Genomic DNA, 18,806 nt, shown 5'->3' with positions numbered 1-18,806 from the left:
TGGGATTCTGAGAAAACCATGAGGAGTTTCTTTCAAGGCTTGTCTTCAGGACTGAGGTTTAAGTTTTATTTCAGACTTGAACCTTGAGCTCAACAGCTATCTCAGCTCTAGAAGGGATGCTGGCTGAAGAGTCCAAGTACTTGTCCTCAAGCTTCTTATTAAATTTATGGATTTTCTGTGTGGTGGGAGAGTGAAAAATGAAAATAGAATGAAATTTTCTTAGTCTTAGAGTAATACCAGGGTCTCACTTTCCACCCTAGATGGCAATTAAATATGCTATAGAAAGCTAAATATAATGAATAAAGGAAACCAACAACAGTTGCAGGAAATTCTGGGACATTTTCTTCATTGAATTTTGTTCCCCTCCTTTCCAAGCATTTGTTTTTGCACTTGGAGGGTGATGTTTATACTTAAGGGACAACAATGCACAAGGTTTTTTTCTAGAATACCTCAAATCTCTGTTGGTAACAGCTGTAATTTAGGCAGAGATTTGGGTATAATGAGAAAAAGAGGGAAGCCCTGGATATTATAACTGGTTAAACAGGATGCAGAATCTTGCAGAATTCAGCTGAAGGCTAGTTGTGCAGCCAGACCATGTGTATGGTGCTGCCTCCTGAAAAGGAGCAGCTGAAATGGATTTGGAGATTATGAGGAAAAGCGCAATCCGTGTGAGAATACCAGTTCAGCCAAAGCAGCAGTGTAGAACACAGCCTGAGCTCTGCTACATCATTGCAATTAACAGCAGAGCCAGCATGATCCTGACGAGAATAAGCAGAACTGTGCTAAATCTGCAAATAATCTTTAACTTTGTATGTAATACTCCTGTCATGTTGTGCATCTGTTTCTGTTCTCTTTAACAGAGAAATTTGGAGGGAAGAAAATTACTCCAAATTCTGAAAAAAGTCCTTCTAATGTGGGACTTGGATCATGTGTTGCAACACCTTTAGGTTTCACAAACACCTCTTTTACCAAGACAACTCTGTGTGTGTGTGTATGTTCATATGCAGTGAAGGAATTGCAGGGGTCAGTGATGAGTCCAGTGGGACAGATGCACACTCCTGGGCTGCTGTGTTAAAGAGCAAGTTTTGGAGTACACCTGACAGGTGTGTTCTCTGGTGGGTGATGAGTTAACCACAGCACAGCCTGCCTTGTGGTGTTTCTCTCTGGCACCAGGTGTCCTTAATAATATTCTGGAAAATGCAGGTGCTCCCTCAGAAGGGAGCATGAGGGTCCTGGATGGGCAGCTGGTTAAGGTGGAAAGAGGAAGGTGGAAGTTGTGACCTGTCAGGTGGATCAGGCCAAGGTTTCTCACCTGGGTGCCTCCACTCTGGTTTTGTCCTGTGGTTTGGGGAAATGTGCTGGACCTTGCAGCTTGGCTCAAGTGAAGGCAGGAGTGCCTGGTCCAAGGAACCCGCTGGGACATGAGGAGGTGACAGACAGATGCTGGGCTCCAGTGGAGGCTGAGGCAAAAGCACTTGTGCAGCTTCCCCGGAGGCATGTGGGGCCTTTGTGCAGTTACATCAAAGATGAAATAAGAACATTTCCCTGTGTGTAAGAGCTTCTGTGGGGTGCCCAGATATGATAATGATGGGGTTTGTAATATTACCCAAACCTGCAAAAGGCTTCTTCCAGGGTATTGCTAATGAGAGCTATCTCCTGGTTTCAGAGAAATGGAAGTAATTATAGACTATTTATTGTGAAGTGAGGACACACATTCATTCAGGGGTGCTAAACTTGTCCAATTAACTCTGAGCTCCTGAAATAATAATGAAAAGATTATACTACCATTTTAGTAATTGGATTTTCTCTTCCTTTGGGAACAGCGCCTATTAAAGTAATGGTCTATCCTTGGTTATGGAGAGATTTCATGTTTTTCTTCAGGTTTAGCTGATCCAACAAAAAAGTCAGGCAAAGTCACATTTTCTGCAGCTGTAAAATGGCATTTTCAAGGGCTGGCTTAAAAAAAGAAAAAAAGTAAAAGTAAAATAACATTTCCTAATGTTGCCTTAATTTTTTAAAACTGATTTGTTTACACTTACTTGGCTGCAGTGAATTGACTGTGTTTAACTGGTGAAAATATGAGCTTTTGTCCTCAAGATGAATGCCAAATGTTGGTGGAAACAGCAGAATGTCTGTCTGCGATTCTCTTTGGGATTCTTGTGGTGAAATACCCATGTTTTCATGTGAATACTTATTAGCTGAAAGTAGGTAATTTCAGTCCTGCTGAATAGGGATATTTCAGTCATCCTTTTCCAAGGAGCCAGTTTTCCAAGTAGAGGACATTGAGTAGGTATGATAAGATAGCCTTAGAAGTTTGATTAGGAAATTACATCCTTCCTGTGCTGGTTTGCTTCCAGAACTGCACTAAGCTTTTTGAGGATGGAAAGGATACTTCTGTAACCCATACTCACATTCCTACTGTTAATTTTTTTTTTTTTTCCAGAGTTGTCAGTTTTGCCTATTCAAATGCATAGTGTTGAGAGGTTTTTTTGGATGGTCAGATGTGTCTCTGACCTTTGTGGCTTTGAGTCATATGGGACAGGGGTGAAAACCAGCATCCTGCAAGAGCCACATGCACCAGAGTTTGTTGGAGATTCAGGGAGAAATTTGCTGTTACAGCACTGTGAGATTCCTCTAATCAGTTGACCCCTGCAAGGAGCTTCAGGCTGCTTCCTCTGTTGCTGATATGTTTTGAAATCTTTGCTTTATGTTTAAAAATATGTGTATGTGCCTAACTGTTCAGATATGCAGTTTCCATAGAGTGGTGCTCCAGCTAGAAGGGCAAGCTGAGTTATTGATCCAAGTGCTTCCAAAGAAAATCTTACTTTGCTCTGAGACCTTTTCTGTTCTGTTTCTTTCCATGAACAGCCTGAAAGAAAACAAGTTTTTTGGATTCCTGAGCTCTTTATAGCACAACATGCTGAGTATTTGTAGTGCTTAATGCCATCCACTCATCTAAATAATGAAACTACCTTATTTTGAGAACAAGGGTTCAGGGGAGGTCACATTCCTCTTAGCTGATACAAATCAATGTCTACGTTTGACAATCAGCTGATGGTTTGGTTCTGGTTTTACTGTCATCCTACCTAAGACTCACTTTTCTTCCCAGGGTCTGACCAATGCCTCTTTTCCACAGTGGAATTAGAAAATTGTTTACCAAAATAAATTGTGCTTCTTTGCCTAAGAGATGTAGCTGTCCATTACTGGGGGAGGAAAGTAATTCCTCTCATCCTTCCTGAGGTTTGGCTGAGTTATTGCAGTGCATGAAGTTTGGTTGTAAGTATGATAAGGCTCTGTCTAAAGACAAAATACAGCAAGAGGTACATTTTGGTTTGATTTTTAAATATGCTCATTCTTTTCTTGCTAATTAATATTCAGAAATGTGCTGTCATGTACTCAGATTAATTTGTTTTTTTGCTACTGCATACCACTTCTCACCAGTGTTAGTCAGTGATATGAATTATTTAATGGGAATACTGTGCTGCAGAAACAGCATTATTAGCTGGGCTGTTATGTACTTGGACAGATACAGAAAAAAAATTACATTTTGAGGGAGCTGTCAGAAATCTGCTTTTTAAACATCAAAACTATGGGCCCCGAGTGCTGAAGAAAATGTCTTAATGTTTCAGCCATATTTACTCTCATTACTCTCTTATTCCCATTTGGGTTACCTGTCTAAAATTGGTAGTGAAATCACAGCTCTGACTGAGATACAGCTGGGAAATACGAGTTTCTAAGAAAGCCCTTAGGCTCTCAGTAAAACTTAAGATGAATAATCCTACAACTGGACAATTTCTCTGTTGTACACGCTCTGTGCAGCATCGATCTGCTTTTTATGAGGTTGGAAAAGACGGATTCTGGTTATCTGTTCTTAACACTTCCTTCAGAGGTCTTTCCACCTTCAAAGCACTGTGTGAACTCTAGTTAATTAACCTTCTTTGCACATCTTACATCTGGAAATGTGAAGCATTTTTCCTCTTGCTGCTGAGGCAATTTAAGGACAGACTATACTGTAATGCCTGCAAGACATTTCTTCAAAGTGAGTTGAGGGTAGTTTTCTTCCCTCGTGCAGTCATGTTCTGAATGGTTTGACTGATCTCACCAGAGAAGGAAGTTGCTTTGTAAGGGAGAGGCAGAATGTTCCTGGATGAAATTTTCTCATTTATTTCTTTCTTTGGTGGTATTATGATTTATGTTGTCTTCAGGTACCCTGGAAAACTTACTGCTGGAACTCAAGGAAAAAGCTGTCAGCTGATGTGTACTCTGGCTGCTGGGTGTCTGGTAGAGCAGAGCTGAGGTAGGAAGGGAAAAAATTTCAGTGTGAATCACTGGGGGGTAAGACTCTTTAATTCAGGAAGGCTGGTTAGTTCTTGTTTCACTATAGATGAATCTTGTAAATCAATTTATATACCTCTAAATAATAAAGATACTTAAAGTAATAGCAGAAGTAAAGAAACAGAATATAAGTGAGGACTGGACTTGGGAGAAGCTCAGAAAAGAAAAAAATTAAATAGCTTTTAGAGGGAGTGTTGGCTTTTGCCTTTGAGACCATTCAAATAATGTAAAAGAGAAAAAACAACTGTTGACACTCATCTGTGCACAGGAAAATAATATTTCTATGGCAATATTCTGAACAATACAAAACTTCCCTTTGGAATTCACTGCCATGGAATGGTATAGGAACTTAAATTATTTTGGTTTTAGGAAGCAGCCATTAAGGGCTGGAGTTGTCCTCCATGGAGTTGTTGCTGGGATGCTGTCAGATTTTGAGTGCTCTTGAAAGAGCTCTGTTACTTGAAGCTAAGTCAGGTAATTTTTATTATTAATTCATAGCACTCTTTCTACATGCGGCTACTTAGCTATCCTCTGAGTTAAATTTAAGAAATGATGAACACTCAAACACTACTCAAAGTAGTGATTGTGCATGGACTAAGCCCTTCATGATCAGAGCAGCAGGTGAATTAGGTGTGCCAAATCGGTGTTGTCTTAACTGAACTGGAAGTTGCCTGGGTTTCCCAAACCTCATGTGAAATTTAATCTGTTTTTTTCTACGTGGCCCTGAAGAATTTGCCGTGCTTTGAATAGATGTGATTTGTGGTCCTGTAGATCTTCATGCAGACCACTTGATATCTGAAACATCAGAATGGTAGTAACTCTTATTTCACTGTAGGGAAGACTAATATGTACTTTGTTGATGGAAAAATGTGAATGAGGAAGGTGCTCTCTAGTCCTAGGGAAGCTGCTGAATGCAGCATTTTGTTCTTCCATCATCAGTGGATGCCTTTTCACCATCAGGGACAGTTTTGCTCTGGATGGGTAAGCTTGGGGGTGAGCTCAGACCAGCCCTGCAGAGCCTGTTCTCTCATTATTTGGCTTCTGTTCATCACAGTAGGAATTTTGGCCAAGCACAGTTCCAGTTCTTAACTTTCCACTTAGAGCTGCAATTCTCCCTGGAGTAGGATGGAGCAATGGTAAAGAGACAGCCATTAGACTGTGTGACCAATGTATTGTTTAAAGGTGACTGTGTATCTCAGATGAGGGGCAGTCTCGTTTTCCCCCTTTCCCTCCAGAAGGTTAATACAGTTCATGGTCCCGGGCAGGAGTCACGCAGAGTGCCACTGCACCCTTTCCTCAGGATGCGTCCCATGCAGCCCAGGCTTTGTAAAGACCAGATCCTGAACTGAGAGGTGAGGGTCATGTTGCCACACCTGGGAATGAAAAACCTTTTGTTACAGTTCTTGGAAATGTCAAGACTAAGCGACGAGCCCTAGGAAAAGGTGAGGGGAATCTCCCCACCCTATCCATGGACCTTTTGGCACTGCACTGTGCATTGTGGAACCCTGGGTGATAAAAGGAGTGCTGCTATTTCTGTCTTTTGGCACTGCTGGCTCCCCACTGCAGGTTCACAGTGATTAGCTGGCTGTGAGCTGCTCCTATGGAGCAGTTGTGGTGGCAGCTGCGCTTTGTCCCTTGGTGGCAAGGCAGAGCTTGCCGTGCGGGAATGAGGAGTGGCTCGGGTTGGTAACAGCGATTCATGACATATCCCCACCTATTCAGGAGCATAAATATGGGCAGGGTCACACACTCTTTCCTTAACACCCTCATTACCTTGAAATGACACTTTCCAAAGGGACATTGCTCTTGCCCTGTGTAATTTAAAATGATGGCTCTGTGCCATTTTCAGGGTGGTGCTTTCTTTCTACTGTAAAATGTTTGTATCATGGTTATTTAGAGTTGTTTCCTCCACCACCCCTAATTCTGAGAAAATCATGTATAATATGGAGAAATGCTGGTAGAATTTACAGCCCAAGAGACCAATATTCACTCCTTCCCAAATGGAAGCAGATCAAGCAATGTATTTTGCAGTAGTGCCTCAGCTCTGCCCTACTAGGACTAAGAAGAAGAAACTCATTCTATGTGCCCAGAAACTGCTAGCAAAGGTGCTGGCAGCCGTGTTAATGCCAAGGATCCAAGGATCAAACTCATTCACTTTGTCCTGCTCCTCAAAGAGGCACTGGGCAGCAGAGGCTTTCAGCTACAGCACTAACTTGAACCAGGACCACAGTGATAGCCCAGCTAACAAAAAGCTCTGCAATTTACAGCTGCTCTAAGGTCCCTGGGAAGATTCATGGCCAGGTTGGATGGGGTTCTGAGCATCCTGACCTAAATGCAGGTATCCCTGCTTATGACAGGGGGGTTGAACTAGATGACCTTTAAAGTCCCTTCCAATCCAAACTGCTCTATGATTCTTTGATTCTGTTATCTGGGAAAGTGAATAAAAATATTGCTGTGAGGAGAAGCAGGTGTGTGTACACACTCACCACCCTCCTCCTTGTCCTGCACAGCAGGATTGCACCAGGGTCTTGTAGTCTCCCTTCTAATTATGAATCTGTTTTAACCCTTGAAGTGGCAGCATATCTTTTGCTCGATACAGTGGTTAACTGCTGAGAGATGTGTATAAACACATTTACTCTTCCATAAATCCCATTATTTGGCAATTTTTCACAGTAGCTGGGACCTCATTTCATGCTGCTTTTGCTCATATTAGAGGTCAGAGAGAGTGACTAAGCATGTAAATAAACTCCCCAACAATTTTACACCCCGCTGTGGACCACCCTGAGGGCACAAGCCTGCCATTCGAGCGCTCTTTTTTTGTAAAGCAGCTGGAAAGCAGTAACATCCCAGTTCTTCTGTCCCTGTATGCCTCCAGTCACATGTGTCTGCAAGTTCCTGTGAAGCTGAGTAGACTTACAGAGCCAGCTTTGGACGGCCAAGGCAAGGCATTGTGTAACCTTCGTAGCAATTTCCCAGGCCCCTGCTTAGCCACTCTATAAATTTACCACCCTCTGTGCATTTAACATCCGAATGTTCCAGGCTTCTCAGTCCTTTCACATGAGTGTCTAGAAGTATTATGACTTCTCATGCCAACCTCACTTGCAGCTGGCAGGGAGGGGGCATGGAAGTCCCTGATAAAGATTTATTTTTCATACAGCCCCTAAAGGTAAACTGTGTCACAGTAGGAGAGCTAGGTACACAAAACTGCTCTTTTCTTGCTCCCAGGACAGCATGTCCAACTTATTTAATGAAACATAAAACCAGATTTTAAGAGAAGTGCCTGCAGTTGGTGGATTAATAACCCAGAATGGCTCTTCCCTGGAGCTGTTGGTCACATTGACCTTCTCTGGCCTGGTATCTATACCCAGCATTATGGATTTTCTTTTGCATCTAAAAATTTGGAGTTATTATGTCTAGATTGCATTGAGGTTGCAAGTTTTCACATGGCTTCTTGAATGTTTTTAAAAAGGTTAAAGCTGAGGGAGAAAATGGTGTCACTATAGGGAGAAAGGAAGGTCACACTTTTCCTATCGCTCTGTATCTGATTGCCTGCTCTCTCCTTCCTCTGCCCTTCCCAGACTAAGAATAGGGAGTTTGGGGGTGTTTCCTGCGGGCCAGCTGTGGTATCGTTGCTGGAAAGTCTCAGTTACAAGTGAAGAGCACGGGCTGGATGAGAAGTGATGAGTTACTGGTGACTGATCTCAGCTGATGGGGGAAAAAATGACTCCTCAGTGAACTGGGCTCATTCCCAAAAAAGGAATCCATCACTTTGGAAAAGAGATTAATGGAGTACATGGAGCAGCTCTGCTGGCCCCTGGACAGAGGCTTGCACTGGAGCCACCGGATGAGGCGTTTCGTTGTGTCATCGTGCGATTATTTATATCTTCCGTTGACTAGCACATTTGTTTCCCCACAGCAGAGTGGGTGTATGATTTGCTATTTTTTATTCTTTATTAAATTCTAAATATAAACCAGCCCTGAAGGGTGTGTAGAACTGTCCTGCTGATTGATTTGGATGGGATGGGAGGAGGCTGAGGAACTACCCCTGCCCGAAGAGGTCTTCTCTCCTCAGCATTCACAAACTTCTGTGCCAAGAAAGGAATTTTCCTTTCTGCCTGATGGCTCTTTACTGGAGGGATGGTTTGACTTGGTCTGCAAGATTAAGGTGGTTTTATATCTCTTACCTTAAGCACAACAAACATTTTACAAAAAAATTAATTTGCAGCAAGTGGTGGTGTATGTGTTTTCATAATTTTTGCTTCAGCAAGACTAAATTCTGATAGTTGTAAGCTTCTGTGGAAATACAGAGCAAGGAGAACTAATTTTAGGGGCATTTTAGTAGGGCTGAACTGCAAATAAAATCTTCTTGAAGCAAATTTGTTGATAGCTGTAGAAAACTTATCTGACTGATCGTATATATTAGGAGAGGAAAGTATTCTCAGTTCTTTCCCTCCTGCTTTTGTTATGTTTTTCTTCAGTATTGTATGTATTGTATGAAATGACATTTCAGGTTTGTAGTAATTTAAGTTTTAGAAGTGCAAAGTGATTTTTTATGTATTTTCAAATCTAATATTTATATAAGTTGAAAAGAGAATGAACTGAAACTGCTTTGCTATTTCTGCAAAAGCTGATTAATGTTTAAACAAAAGAAACATCAAATTCTCATACTGGGTCACATATACTCATTTCAAACTGTGGAAAGTGTATGGCTGGAGGGCCTACTTTTAAATAGGAAACCCATTTGTGAAGAACATTTTCACGAGTCTTTCCCATGTGCCTGTTACTGATGATTTCCCAGCAAGCAGTTTGCAGGGAATTCCCTGGACAAGGAGAAGATATTGCTTTCCATCTCAAAGCTTATTTATCTTTATCACTGGGGTCAGTGTCCATTGTTAAAGGCAGTGAAAGACTTCAAAAATATTTTAAATCGTAAGTAATATTTTTTTAAAAAATTAGTTACTGAAGTTCATCAACTTCTAAAAATTGAATTTTTTTCTGACTGTTAAAACCCCCCTTTGTTCTCATCTTTTTACAGTGACATTTTTCTTGTCTGCTTTACCTTTGCCTCTGCAAGTTTGAAATTTGAAACAGCGAGAGGACAAAGCACTAAAAAGCTAGCAGGAAAGTTGTTCCTGTGAGAAATCCTTGTGCCTAAGGCTTCAGGTTCAGGTACTAGACCAGATCCAGGTGTGATATACTTTGAAATACCAAATCTTTGGATATTTTCCTGAAATTGATGTCAACCTGTGTCTGTCAAAATGTCCAGCCACTTGTAGTGGCAGATTCTGTTGGGTATTTTTTTTTCAGCTTCCACTTCCTATGCTGAGACTTTAAACTAGTGTCTTTTAAATGGAAAGGTGTTGGACATTTACAGTTGTGTAAGACCTGACTCTAACATTATGAAATGGACCGCTTTATATGACAGGGCTTGACTTGAGTTCAGTTACTGCTCATGGAAAAGCATAGCAATATGAAAATATATAGGGAAAAGCAACAAGCATTTTATCAGCTAAAAGCTGGAAAAATCTAAGTGATATATTTTTGACAAGTCCAAAAATAGGTAACAGAAGCAAAAACAATTTCCACTGGTGTGTTCCTATTTCAGAGTCAGCTGAGTTAAGCAGAGATAAAGTGGCTTTTCAGATCTATTGTGAAGTAGCTCTTACTAACACTGTTCAGTCTTTTTACTTATTTACTTTCCTGTATTAACATGTGACCAATCTTTTACATGAAAACTGTCAGAATAAATACAGATTCCCTAGGAACATGCTATGGAAAGTACCTACATTTTTTTCCAGCTATAATCTCAAAGGCTTAGTGTGTGTTTCTTGCTATCAAAATAGTATTTGCATTGAATTTCAGGGATGTTGTGTGTACTTTTGAAACAGAGCATCAGAGCCTGCTTAATCCCAGGACACCCTTGGGATCTGAGTGTTTGTGGGGATGTTGTCTTTTATAGCAGCTTGTATTCAGATTGCATATAAAGGCCATGAACCTTTGTGGCGGGTGGTAGCAAGACACTGGGTCCTTGTGACCTCAGGGAAAGATACCTGAATTTTTTATACTGGACATCATCATTGAAAGGGCAGAGGGAACAGCTGGAAGTTGCAAAAGCCCAACTGCACTTCAACTGAGTCATGAGGACACTTTTGAGGAACTGAATTTTCCCCCTAAAATTCCCAAGAAGTTCATGACCAGCCTTGAGAGTATCTTCTAAAAGCAGGTAGTTTAAGAGGTCTCAGGTTCTTCAACACACAGAATAGTTTCAGAAATTTGTACGAACCTGCCTGTGACCTTAAGGCTAAACAGCAACTTCTGTCTTCCTATTTTGTCTACTTTGATACCTTTTCATTTAGTCTTCCCCACATATCAACTTTTCCTTCTGAGTAGTTGGGGATATTTTTTCTGTTCTTGGTGGCACTATATTTGTTTGTTGCTCCATAAAACTCTGATAAAAATTGAATACATATTGTGCACACACAAGAAGACTATAGACTTATGATCATGGATTGGATATCCCTTCTTATAACTGCTTTGATCATGATTAGCATTTGCGTAATAGAATCCATCAGGTGTTCTTTATAGAGGAAGTGAATTAAAAGATTTCCTTACCAAGGAAAATATTGTTTCCTTGTAGATTAAACACCTGCTCTACAGTATCATCTTTAGAGTGTTTGTTTGTACAGGGCCTTGTTAATTCTGCTAAGTGCTAAGTGGCCATTCAGAGCAAGCTGGACAATCATTGTGCTGCTTATCAGAGCTAACAAAGACTCACTGCAGTCTGTTGGGCCAGCGGGAGGAACAGCAGCAGCTAGTAAAAGAATTTAATTCTGAATCTTCACATGACAATCAAGACATTCTGCCTTTCACCATAAGTGCTCTGCTACTGATTATTGCCATAGCAACTATGTTGTATTGAGTAAAAGAAAAAAAAAGTCTGTGTAGTGAGTTAACCACAGATTTACTTTTAAACAGAATTCTGACTGACATCAGAGGACAACTTGCATGCTTAAATTTAAGTATATATTTAAATACTTACTAGAGCTGAGCAGCTCACAGAGATATTTTTATGCCTGAAGACAAAATCTTACATTTAGCTGGGTGGAGATGCCTCTTTAATAATCTGTTGTGGCAATAAATAATGGAAATCATAATTTGGCATTCAAAGTTAATAATCCAAAGTTAAGGCTTCCTTATTTCAGAATTATATTTGGAAACAGTGGAAAACAAGGGGCTTTGCTAGACCAAAATTATAGGACACAGTTACCAAATAATGTGAGAAATACGAAAGATAATGCAGTGCTCAAGCAAGAGAACTGCTGTAGTGTTCAGTGGAAGCTGTCCTTGCTTGGTGGCCTCTCAGCTATGGGGAAGTGAACAGCTTCACCCAGAACAAATCAAACTGTCTGGGGTCAATGGCATCAAGGGTTGAAAGTGAGAACATTTTGTCCCAGATACCCATGGCAAGTTAGTGGCCATTGCCTCACACTTCCAAATACCTGTTTCCTGGTTTGCAGGCTACTCCTGCGTGGTCAAAAGTTTTAAGGTGATTTGTTCATGCCTGGAACCTGGGCTTTTGATATCCAAAGCTTCAGGTGTGTCTTGCTTTGTGCTGAGACCGATAAACTTTGCTTTATCAGCTCCTGGCATATGAGTGTCTTCTTCCTGCTTAGTTTATTCACACCCAACATTTATCTTCAGAAGTGGATTAAACATGAAAATGTGCTTGTTACTCCTAGGATAAGAGTGTCCACACATGAGGAGTTAAATGTTACCACAGCTACAAGGCGTGATGCTCTTTATGCAGCCGGGCAAACTGTGCATCCCCTTTACCCCAAGCAAAACTTATTTCCACTCAACAATAGGTGATATTAGGCCAATCCTTGCCAATAGGTAAATTACCTCAAAACCAAAGTTGTACTGACTGCTTGCCTTTCATGCTAAATAGAAAGGACATTTAAATACTCCTGTGTGCAATGAAAGCTGTTTATCATGTACAAAGGGGTGGGCCAGCTTTTTGGGAGGTGCTTGTAAGGGAGATCCACAGGGAGAGGATGCAAATGCAGGAGTAGAAGTACCTCTTGGAGGGTGATCATTGTGTTTGTAAAGTGTCAGGCTTCCCGTAGAAGAAGTGGGGAAATGATGAGCTGATCCCATTCCCACTGAGGCTGCTGAGAGATTTATTTGTTGGGCTCAGCATGGGCAGTCGCACAGGCTGACTGTGGAAGAAAAAACACAGATCTTCCAGTAATTTTTTGAATTCTGTCAAAAGTCCAGTAAAGGGAAATTAATTTTGAATGTAGTTTTTGGATTATCTGCTGTGATCTATTTTAATAACTTGAGAATATGGAAACCACTCTACAAATCTTAATGAATCATACAGCAGATGTCTGGGTTGAGAAAACTATGATCTCTGTGTTACAAATGAGCAAATGAGGGGCACAGAGAAAATCAAAGATTTAACTAAGCCCTTTGATTTATTTTTTAGTTAACACTTTTTCTGCACAAAATTAGCCAGTCTAAAAAAGAAAATTGTGTGAAACTGTTCGCCACAGAAGGCAGAGAAACCGGTTTACTAAGCAGAATTTAATAAAAAGAATGTATTCATCTCCATGCTTCTATTGTGGGTTTAAAATATAGTGCAGGGGCATCAAATCAATTTATCTTTCTCCTGGCTAATATTTTTTTCCACCTCTTACACTATATAAATACCAGGGCTATGATGCGATGATATCACTTTTTCTATAAAACCCAGAATAGAACATAACAAAGAAACTAGAATAGGTACAAAAAGTATCTAGAAATTGCCTTTTGTTACAGTAAAACCCTCTAGCTTAATGATCTTAAAGGCATCTTTTTGGGCTTTACAGCCTTGTAATTCCACCTCCCCTAGTTTAGTACTTCCTGATTTACACCAGTATGTGTGAAATCAGGCTGTACTTGTATTTTGACCTTGTGTTAGTGGTTGGAAGGAGGCTCATTTTTTTTCTGGGCTCGAATTTTAATATCAAAAGTTCATGGAGCAAGGAGAGTTTGAAGAACCTCATGAACTTGTCTAGGCTTTGCTTCTGGCCAGAGTAATTATATCTGTATTTTTATATAAATTTGTCAGTAAGGAGCTCTGGCTGAAGAGAGTCCTCTGCCTCTCAGACACTCTATTCCCTTATCTCTACTGTTTCTCTGCTGCTGATGTGCTTTTTGCTAGCATGCAGCCTGAATTCTCCTAACTGTGAATGAAGGTCATTACATCTTCCTTCTATCTGTGTTAGGCAGGAAGATTTTATTACTTCTCTTTTCAGTAGCTTTTAATATATTTTAGGTGCTATTACCTCATGCAAGTCTTCCTTGTATGCCATGCTTTCTGGATCTCTTGTTGTTCACTGCTTTCCACTGGGTCTCTTCACACACATCCTAAAGGTGTCACCAAATCCTGACTATGGTATCTGAGTGTGCCAAGACAGAACAGGGCAAAAGGACTACTTCCTATGTGTCATGTAAGTTGAAAATTGCATGTTAGTGATGAATATAGTTCAGTTTTGAGCTGTTAAAGCCCTCAGGATCTGCTCTTCTACTATTCTAGAAGCCTGATCACCATTGTTTTAAATACATCATCTCAGACTCTGTATACTCACGGTGTTTTTATGGCCCAATGTGCAAACAATAGTTTTCAGGAAACTATTTTGAGTTGAAGGGGAAAGAAAAAAGGTATCTTTGGGAAAAGGTAAATGATGCACCAGTGCATAAAAATTTGTTCAATCAAAAATGTGCAAAAGGTTCTCTTTGGTTTTGCATTAGGAATTACTCTTTCTCACTTAAAGACTATGGAAAAATACCCATCTGTGGGAGGCTATGAGCTGTATTTGGCACTTCTAAATCCTGGGCTTGTTGTCTGATCTTCCTCTTAGTTATGAATAAAGAAGATAAAAGGTAGATTTGGTGGTGAGGGAAAGGTAGCAGTCCCATTTAGCACCTGCTGAAGCAGTGGGCCCACATAGTGGTCATGTGCCAAAGTCACGACCATGCAGCTGCATCCCAGTCCCCACCTTTTTGTGCAGCCTGAAGCTGTCTCCTGGCCAAGGGCAGCTGCACAGCCATACAGGGGGATGGGTTTCTTCAGGTCAGATGGGAGCAGAAATAAAATATGTGGAATTTCCTGGCATGTAGCCCTGCACTTAACTCGTGGGAATGTGTGGCTTCTGGAAGGCACCTGCACCAGAACCTCAACTGACAGGATGGGAATAAATCAGATTTAGAGTAACTGCCAGCATCCAGAAATCCCTGTATGTCATGAAGTCTTCTGTGACGAGAAATTCTGGGCTTATTTTCTTTTTTAAAAAAAAGTTTCCTTCCCATTTTTGTGCTTTTTGGCACCTGTGAAATAAATATTTTGGGTTTAGCTGTAGTTAACTATGGGTAGTCAAGACAGGTAAGCTGCAGTGCTGCAAAGCTCACAGTAAGGATCAGGACAGCTGACATTTGGTACTGCAGCCACTGATTACACCTGCCATACCATGAGGGGTAATTTAGGTTGGTTTTGTTGGTTTTGTTTATTTTTGTGGTGTTTGTTTGTTTGTTTTTGTGGGGTTTTTTGTTTGGGTTTTTTTCCCTTTTAACCTGAAGATATAATTTAGTGTGGTTTTCTTTTGTTCCTTTTTTTTCTTTAAAGAAAGGAATCAATAGATGGCACTGTGTTACCGCGGGACAAGTTACCTCCCTCTGTCTCTAAGATGGATGAAAGACATTGCCTACCTCTGAGTTTTCAGCTGTCTGCTTTAATCTTTACCGGGAAACAAAATGAAAAAAAATACCAAACTCAAGCCCCCACAAACCCACAGCCTGGGTCTGTGTCACTCAAATGTGCTTTACCACCGTTTCCCCTCCTCTGTCTTCAGGGTTGCTAGCCCTGAATCATTTCCCTGTGGGACATTCTGGTTAGAATAATACACATGATATGCCTTCCTTGATTTTTGTACTTTGTTCTTTTAGCTTGTTTTTCTCTCCCTGCTATCACAAATGTAAAATAATCAGAAGGCTCAGTGAAAAAAAGTGGGATCAGATCTCTAGTATAAGATTAAGCTCCTCCAAATGCAGGTGATGTTTGGGAATGCTGATCCCCAGATAGGCTTCTAAGTTCTTTAAACAAACGAAAATAAAAAATAATGAATGTGCTTAGCTACCTGGACATAAATGGCTAATCAAGGGCCATCCACTGACAAGTGAGTGTAGATAGCATTGTTCACTGAGACGTAGTTTCAATAAATTATTGCTATTATGTGCTACAAATATTCGTCTCTAGAGGCTTGACCAAAATTACCTTCAGCCACCAAGCTTGCAAAATTGAGCTGTCTCATGATTGCAGAGTTGCTTGCAATAGCTTAATATTTTTATATATCTTTGGAATTCATAAATTCACAGTTTAGCAGAAAAAGAGAATAAATTAATGAAAAAATCACTAAGATGTATAAAATGTTTACTCAAGCCTAAATGAAACATTTTTGGTCATTTCCTATCAATTAAATGGATCTTTATATAGTAGTGTTTCTTTCTTTATGAAACCTTGCTGAGTAGTAGCACTGGGAAGGAGCTCTTTGCAATCTCAGAGAATCAGATTCACTGTGCTGTTCTCTTTGGTAGCAACACAATTACAGAGGGAAGAAATCTAATTGTTGGGAGGGAGACCAACCTATTCATGGAATTTGCAAGAAATTGCACTGCCCATAAAAATGTGATTCCTGGCTTAATGCTGCTTTAATCCATTTTTGTGTTACAAGACCATTAAGATGAAAAGTATTTGAGTTTTGAATGTGAAAGTCTTGAAAGGAATGGTGCCACAACTGTGCCCAATTTCCTCTCTTTTCTTGTTAAGAGGGTTGGCTAGGCTAGAGCTGCAGCCTGCTGATAACAAAGGATGATAGATTAGCATTGTCAAATAATGCATATTTGTCAGCAGTCACTGGACATCATAGATTTTCATAATTATTTTATTGTATTTCCCCTTTAAATTCACAAATAGATATTTATTTCCATGAGATCTCATTGCAGTTGGAGGAGTGATAATTCTTTATGCTTCATTCTCTCCATGGCAACTGTAAATGGGTCAAGCACGGGTGCAGCCTGGCACGCAGCAGCTGTGGGAAGGCAGCTGCAGTAGTCTGCCCTCACAATGCCCTGCATTATCCTCACCTGGAGCTCCCATGGATGGTACTTCCTAGAGCTGCAGTCAAGAATTATCATGGAAGAGGGATTTTCCAGTTTTCACTAAACCTTGAACATCCCCTGGATCTGCTGCAGGTTGTGTTAGAGACCACGTGCTTGGACACCTGGTGCTGCAGTGACCTGTGCTTCTCTGCATCATTGCTGCAGAAGCAATCACACATCATGGTGCTTTCCAGTTCTGGTGCAGAGCCTGTCTCAAACTGTGTCCCAGACCCACGACCAAGAGAGCCTAGGCTAAGGCAGTCTGGGGGAAGTATTTGGGGGAAAAATGGATGATGATGAGACTGTCATGTTGAGCACAAGAAAGGAAGGAGAGCTATGGGCACAAGGAATTCAGGCTTTGCTCAGTTGCAAAGTACAGTCATATTTAGCACATTGGGATGCAGGGAGAACTCAGGATAGAGAGACACATAGAAGCAGCAGCAAGGAGGGGTGTCCTAGCACTTTGGTGCTGGGGTACCTTGGCATTAGGCAACCCCATTTGGATCTTGCATAATGCAGTTTGTGAGGTTACTTACCTTCCATGTGGATAACCAGTTACACAGTCTGAAGGTGGCATGATTCAGTGCTGCAGCTAAAATGGACAGGATGAAACAAGAATCAGAAATGACCCAATTTTGCAATATTGTGAGAGTAATTCCAGACTGACTGTTGAGGGAGAAAACCCAGACATGTTTAGCTATAAAGCTGTAGTAGTGCTAGACAGATGAGATGGAGACATCCATTAGTTTTGTAATAGGAATGCTGAGAACTATTACCAAGGCTGAAATGCAACCTACATTTCTGAACATCTACCTGTGCAAATTGGGGTGGGTAACTCAGACCTGGTCTCTAGTCCCTGCAAGTTTTGATACCCTATCCTTTAATTCTCACAGCAGTCTTGGTCATTCAGTAGTTTGAGACTGTCTGATGGACAAGTCATTGATTTAGCCACTCATTTTCTCCATTACACACTGGGGTAAATATGGTGCATGGGTGGATGGAGAAGAGCTTTTGGATGAGTTTCTTACTCAGATAATCTAGTTTGAATATGCTAAAACCACATTGCGAATCCAACTGACAGGTGGTGAATTAGGACAGTTGAGGTTTCACTTCAACGCTGAACCAGAAGGGCAGTATGGGCACAACCTAGTGAACACAGCAACAGTGGGTTGTAAGGGTCAAATGCTTCTGGTGTCTAAATGGAGATGTTTTTGTTCTCAAGTCATTAAAAACTCAGCAGGGCAGTGATTCCTTTGTCTACAAAATTCTAAATGATCACTTAGCTCACCACGGCAGTTAATATTTTTTCTTACTAAAATACATGTCATGACACAATTGTTAGCTCATTTGCCCTCAGGATGTTCTTCATACTGTTTTTCTAACCTGTTAATTCAAAACCCCTGCTCTTCTGAGTCTCAAAATACGTACATGAACTTATCTGAGTCATACATACTCTTGTTTTTCAACAACATCCAGTGGTTAGAATTATTCATTGATTTAAGGACCATTATTTCAAATGCTTACAAGTCCTTGCAGGTGCAGAAGCTGAGACACATAGAGGCTGATTTTGGAGGAGAGTAGAGCAGTCACAATTGCATCTCCACCAGTGCCAGCAGTATGGATAAGAAACACAGTTCCAGGAGGAACTGGAGGCCATCGTCCAGCAGAAAAGCTGTGATGTAGCTGCCATCAGGGAAAGGTGGAGGGTGACTGTCATGACTGGAGTGCTGCTACAGGCTCTTCAGAGGGGACAGGCAGGGAAGTGTGATGTCTCTGTACCTCAGGGAGTCTTTTCACTACACAGAGCTTGAGGATAGTGATGATAAAGTTGAGTGCCTAGGGGTGAGAATCAGGGCAAAGGATGGTAAGCCAGATATCCTGGTGGGAGTCTATCAAACCAGGATGAAGAGGCAGATGGAATGTCCTGGCTGATGTTTCACAATCACCAGACCTTGTTCTTGTGGGAGACTTTAACCTGCCAGTTTCTGCTGGAAACCCAGCACAGTGGAAAGGAGTCAGTCTAGGAGGTTCCTGGAAGATAACTTCCTGACACAGCTGGTGAGGGAGCCTACAGGGGCACTGTCCTGCAGATCTGCTCTTTATGAACAGAGAAGCGGTGGTGGGAGATGTGGTGGTCACAGGCTGCTTTGAGCAGACTGCCCACAAAGCTTTAGGACTTTTTGTTTCTTGATGGATTAAGGAAGTGATCAACAAAACGACTACCTTGATCTTATGGAAGGTGGACTTTGGCCTGTTCAGGACAGTGGTTCAGA

The 18,806-nt window shown here is 41.0% G+C and overlaps 2 long non-coding RNA genes across 3 annotated transcripts; both read left to right on the top strand.

Annotated features, from left to right (window-relative positions):
- The first annotated feature begins 1,079 nt into the window (after nt 1-1,079).
- On the top strand, nt 1,080-15,750 carry LOC131578282 (uncharacterized). 2 transcript variants are annotated; one of them, XR_009277425.1, is made up of 3 exons: nt 1,080-1,103; nt 13,655-13,829; nt 15,002-15,750. It is a non-coding gene; the product is annotated as an uncharacterized LOC131578282 (long non-coding RNA). The 2 variants fall into 2 exon arrangements; XR_009277424.1 differs by lacking the exon at nt 1,080-1,103 and adding an exon at nt 9,402-9,504.
- LOC131578283 (uncharacterized) lies at nt 3,130-8,223 on the top strand. The gene is made up of 3 exons (XR_009277426.1): nt 3,130-3,320; nt 4,206-4,297; nt 7,914-8,223. It is a non-coding gene; the product is annotated as an uncharacterized LOC131578283 (long non-coding RNA).
- Nucleotides 15,751-18,806: the final 3,056 nt, after the last annotated feature.

Source organism: Poecile atricapillus, chromosome 3 (assembly GCF_030490865.1).
Source record: "Poecile atricapillus isolate bPoeAtr1 chromosome 3, bPoeAtr1.hap1, whole genome shotgun sequence".
NCBI lineage: Eukaryota > Metazoa > Chordata > Aves > Passeriformes > Paridae > Poecile > Poecile atricapillus.
The sequence above is the reverse complement of the archived record's forward strand: the minus strand, read 5'-3'. Positions and strand labels throughout refer to the sequence as shown.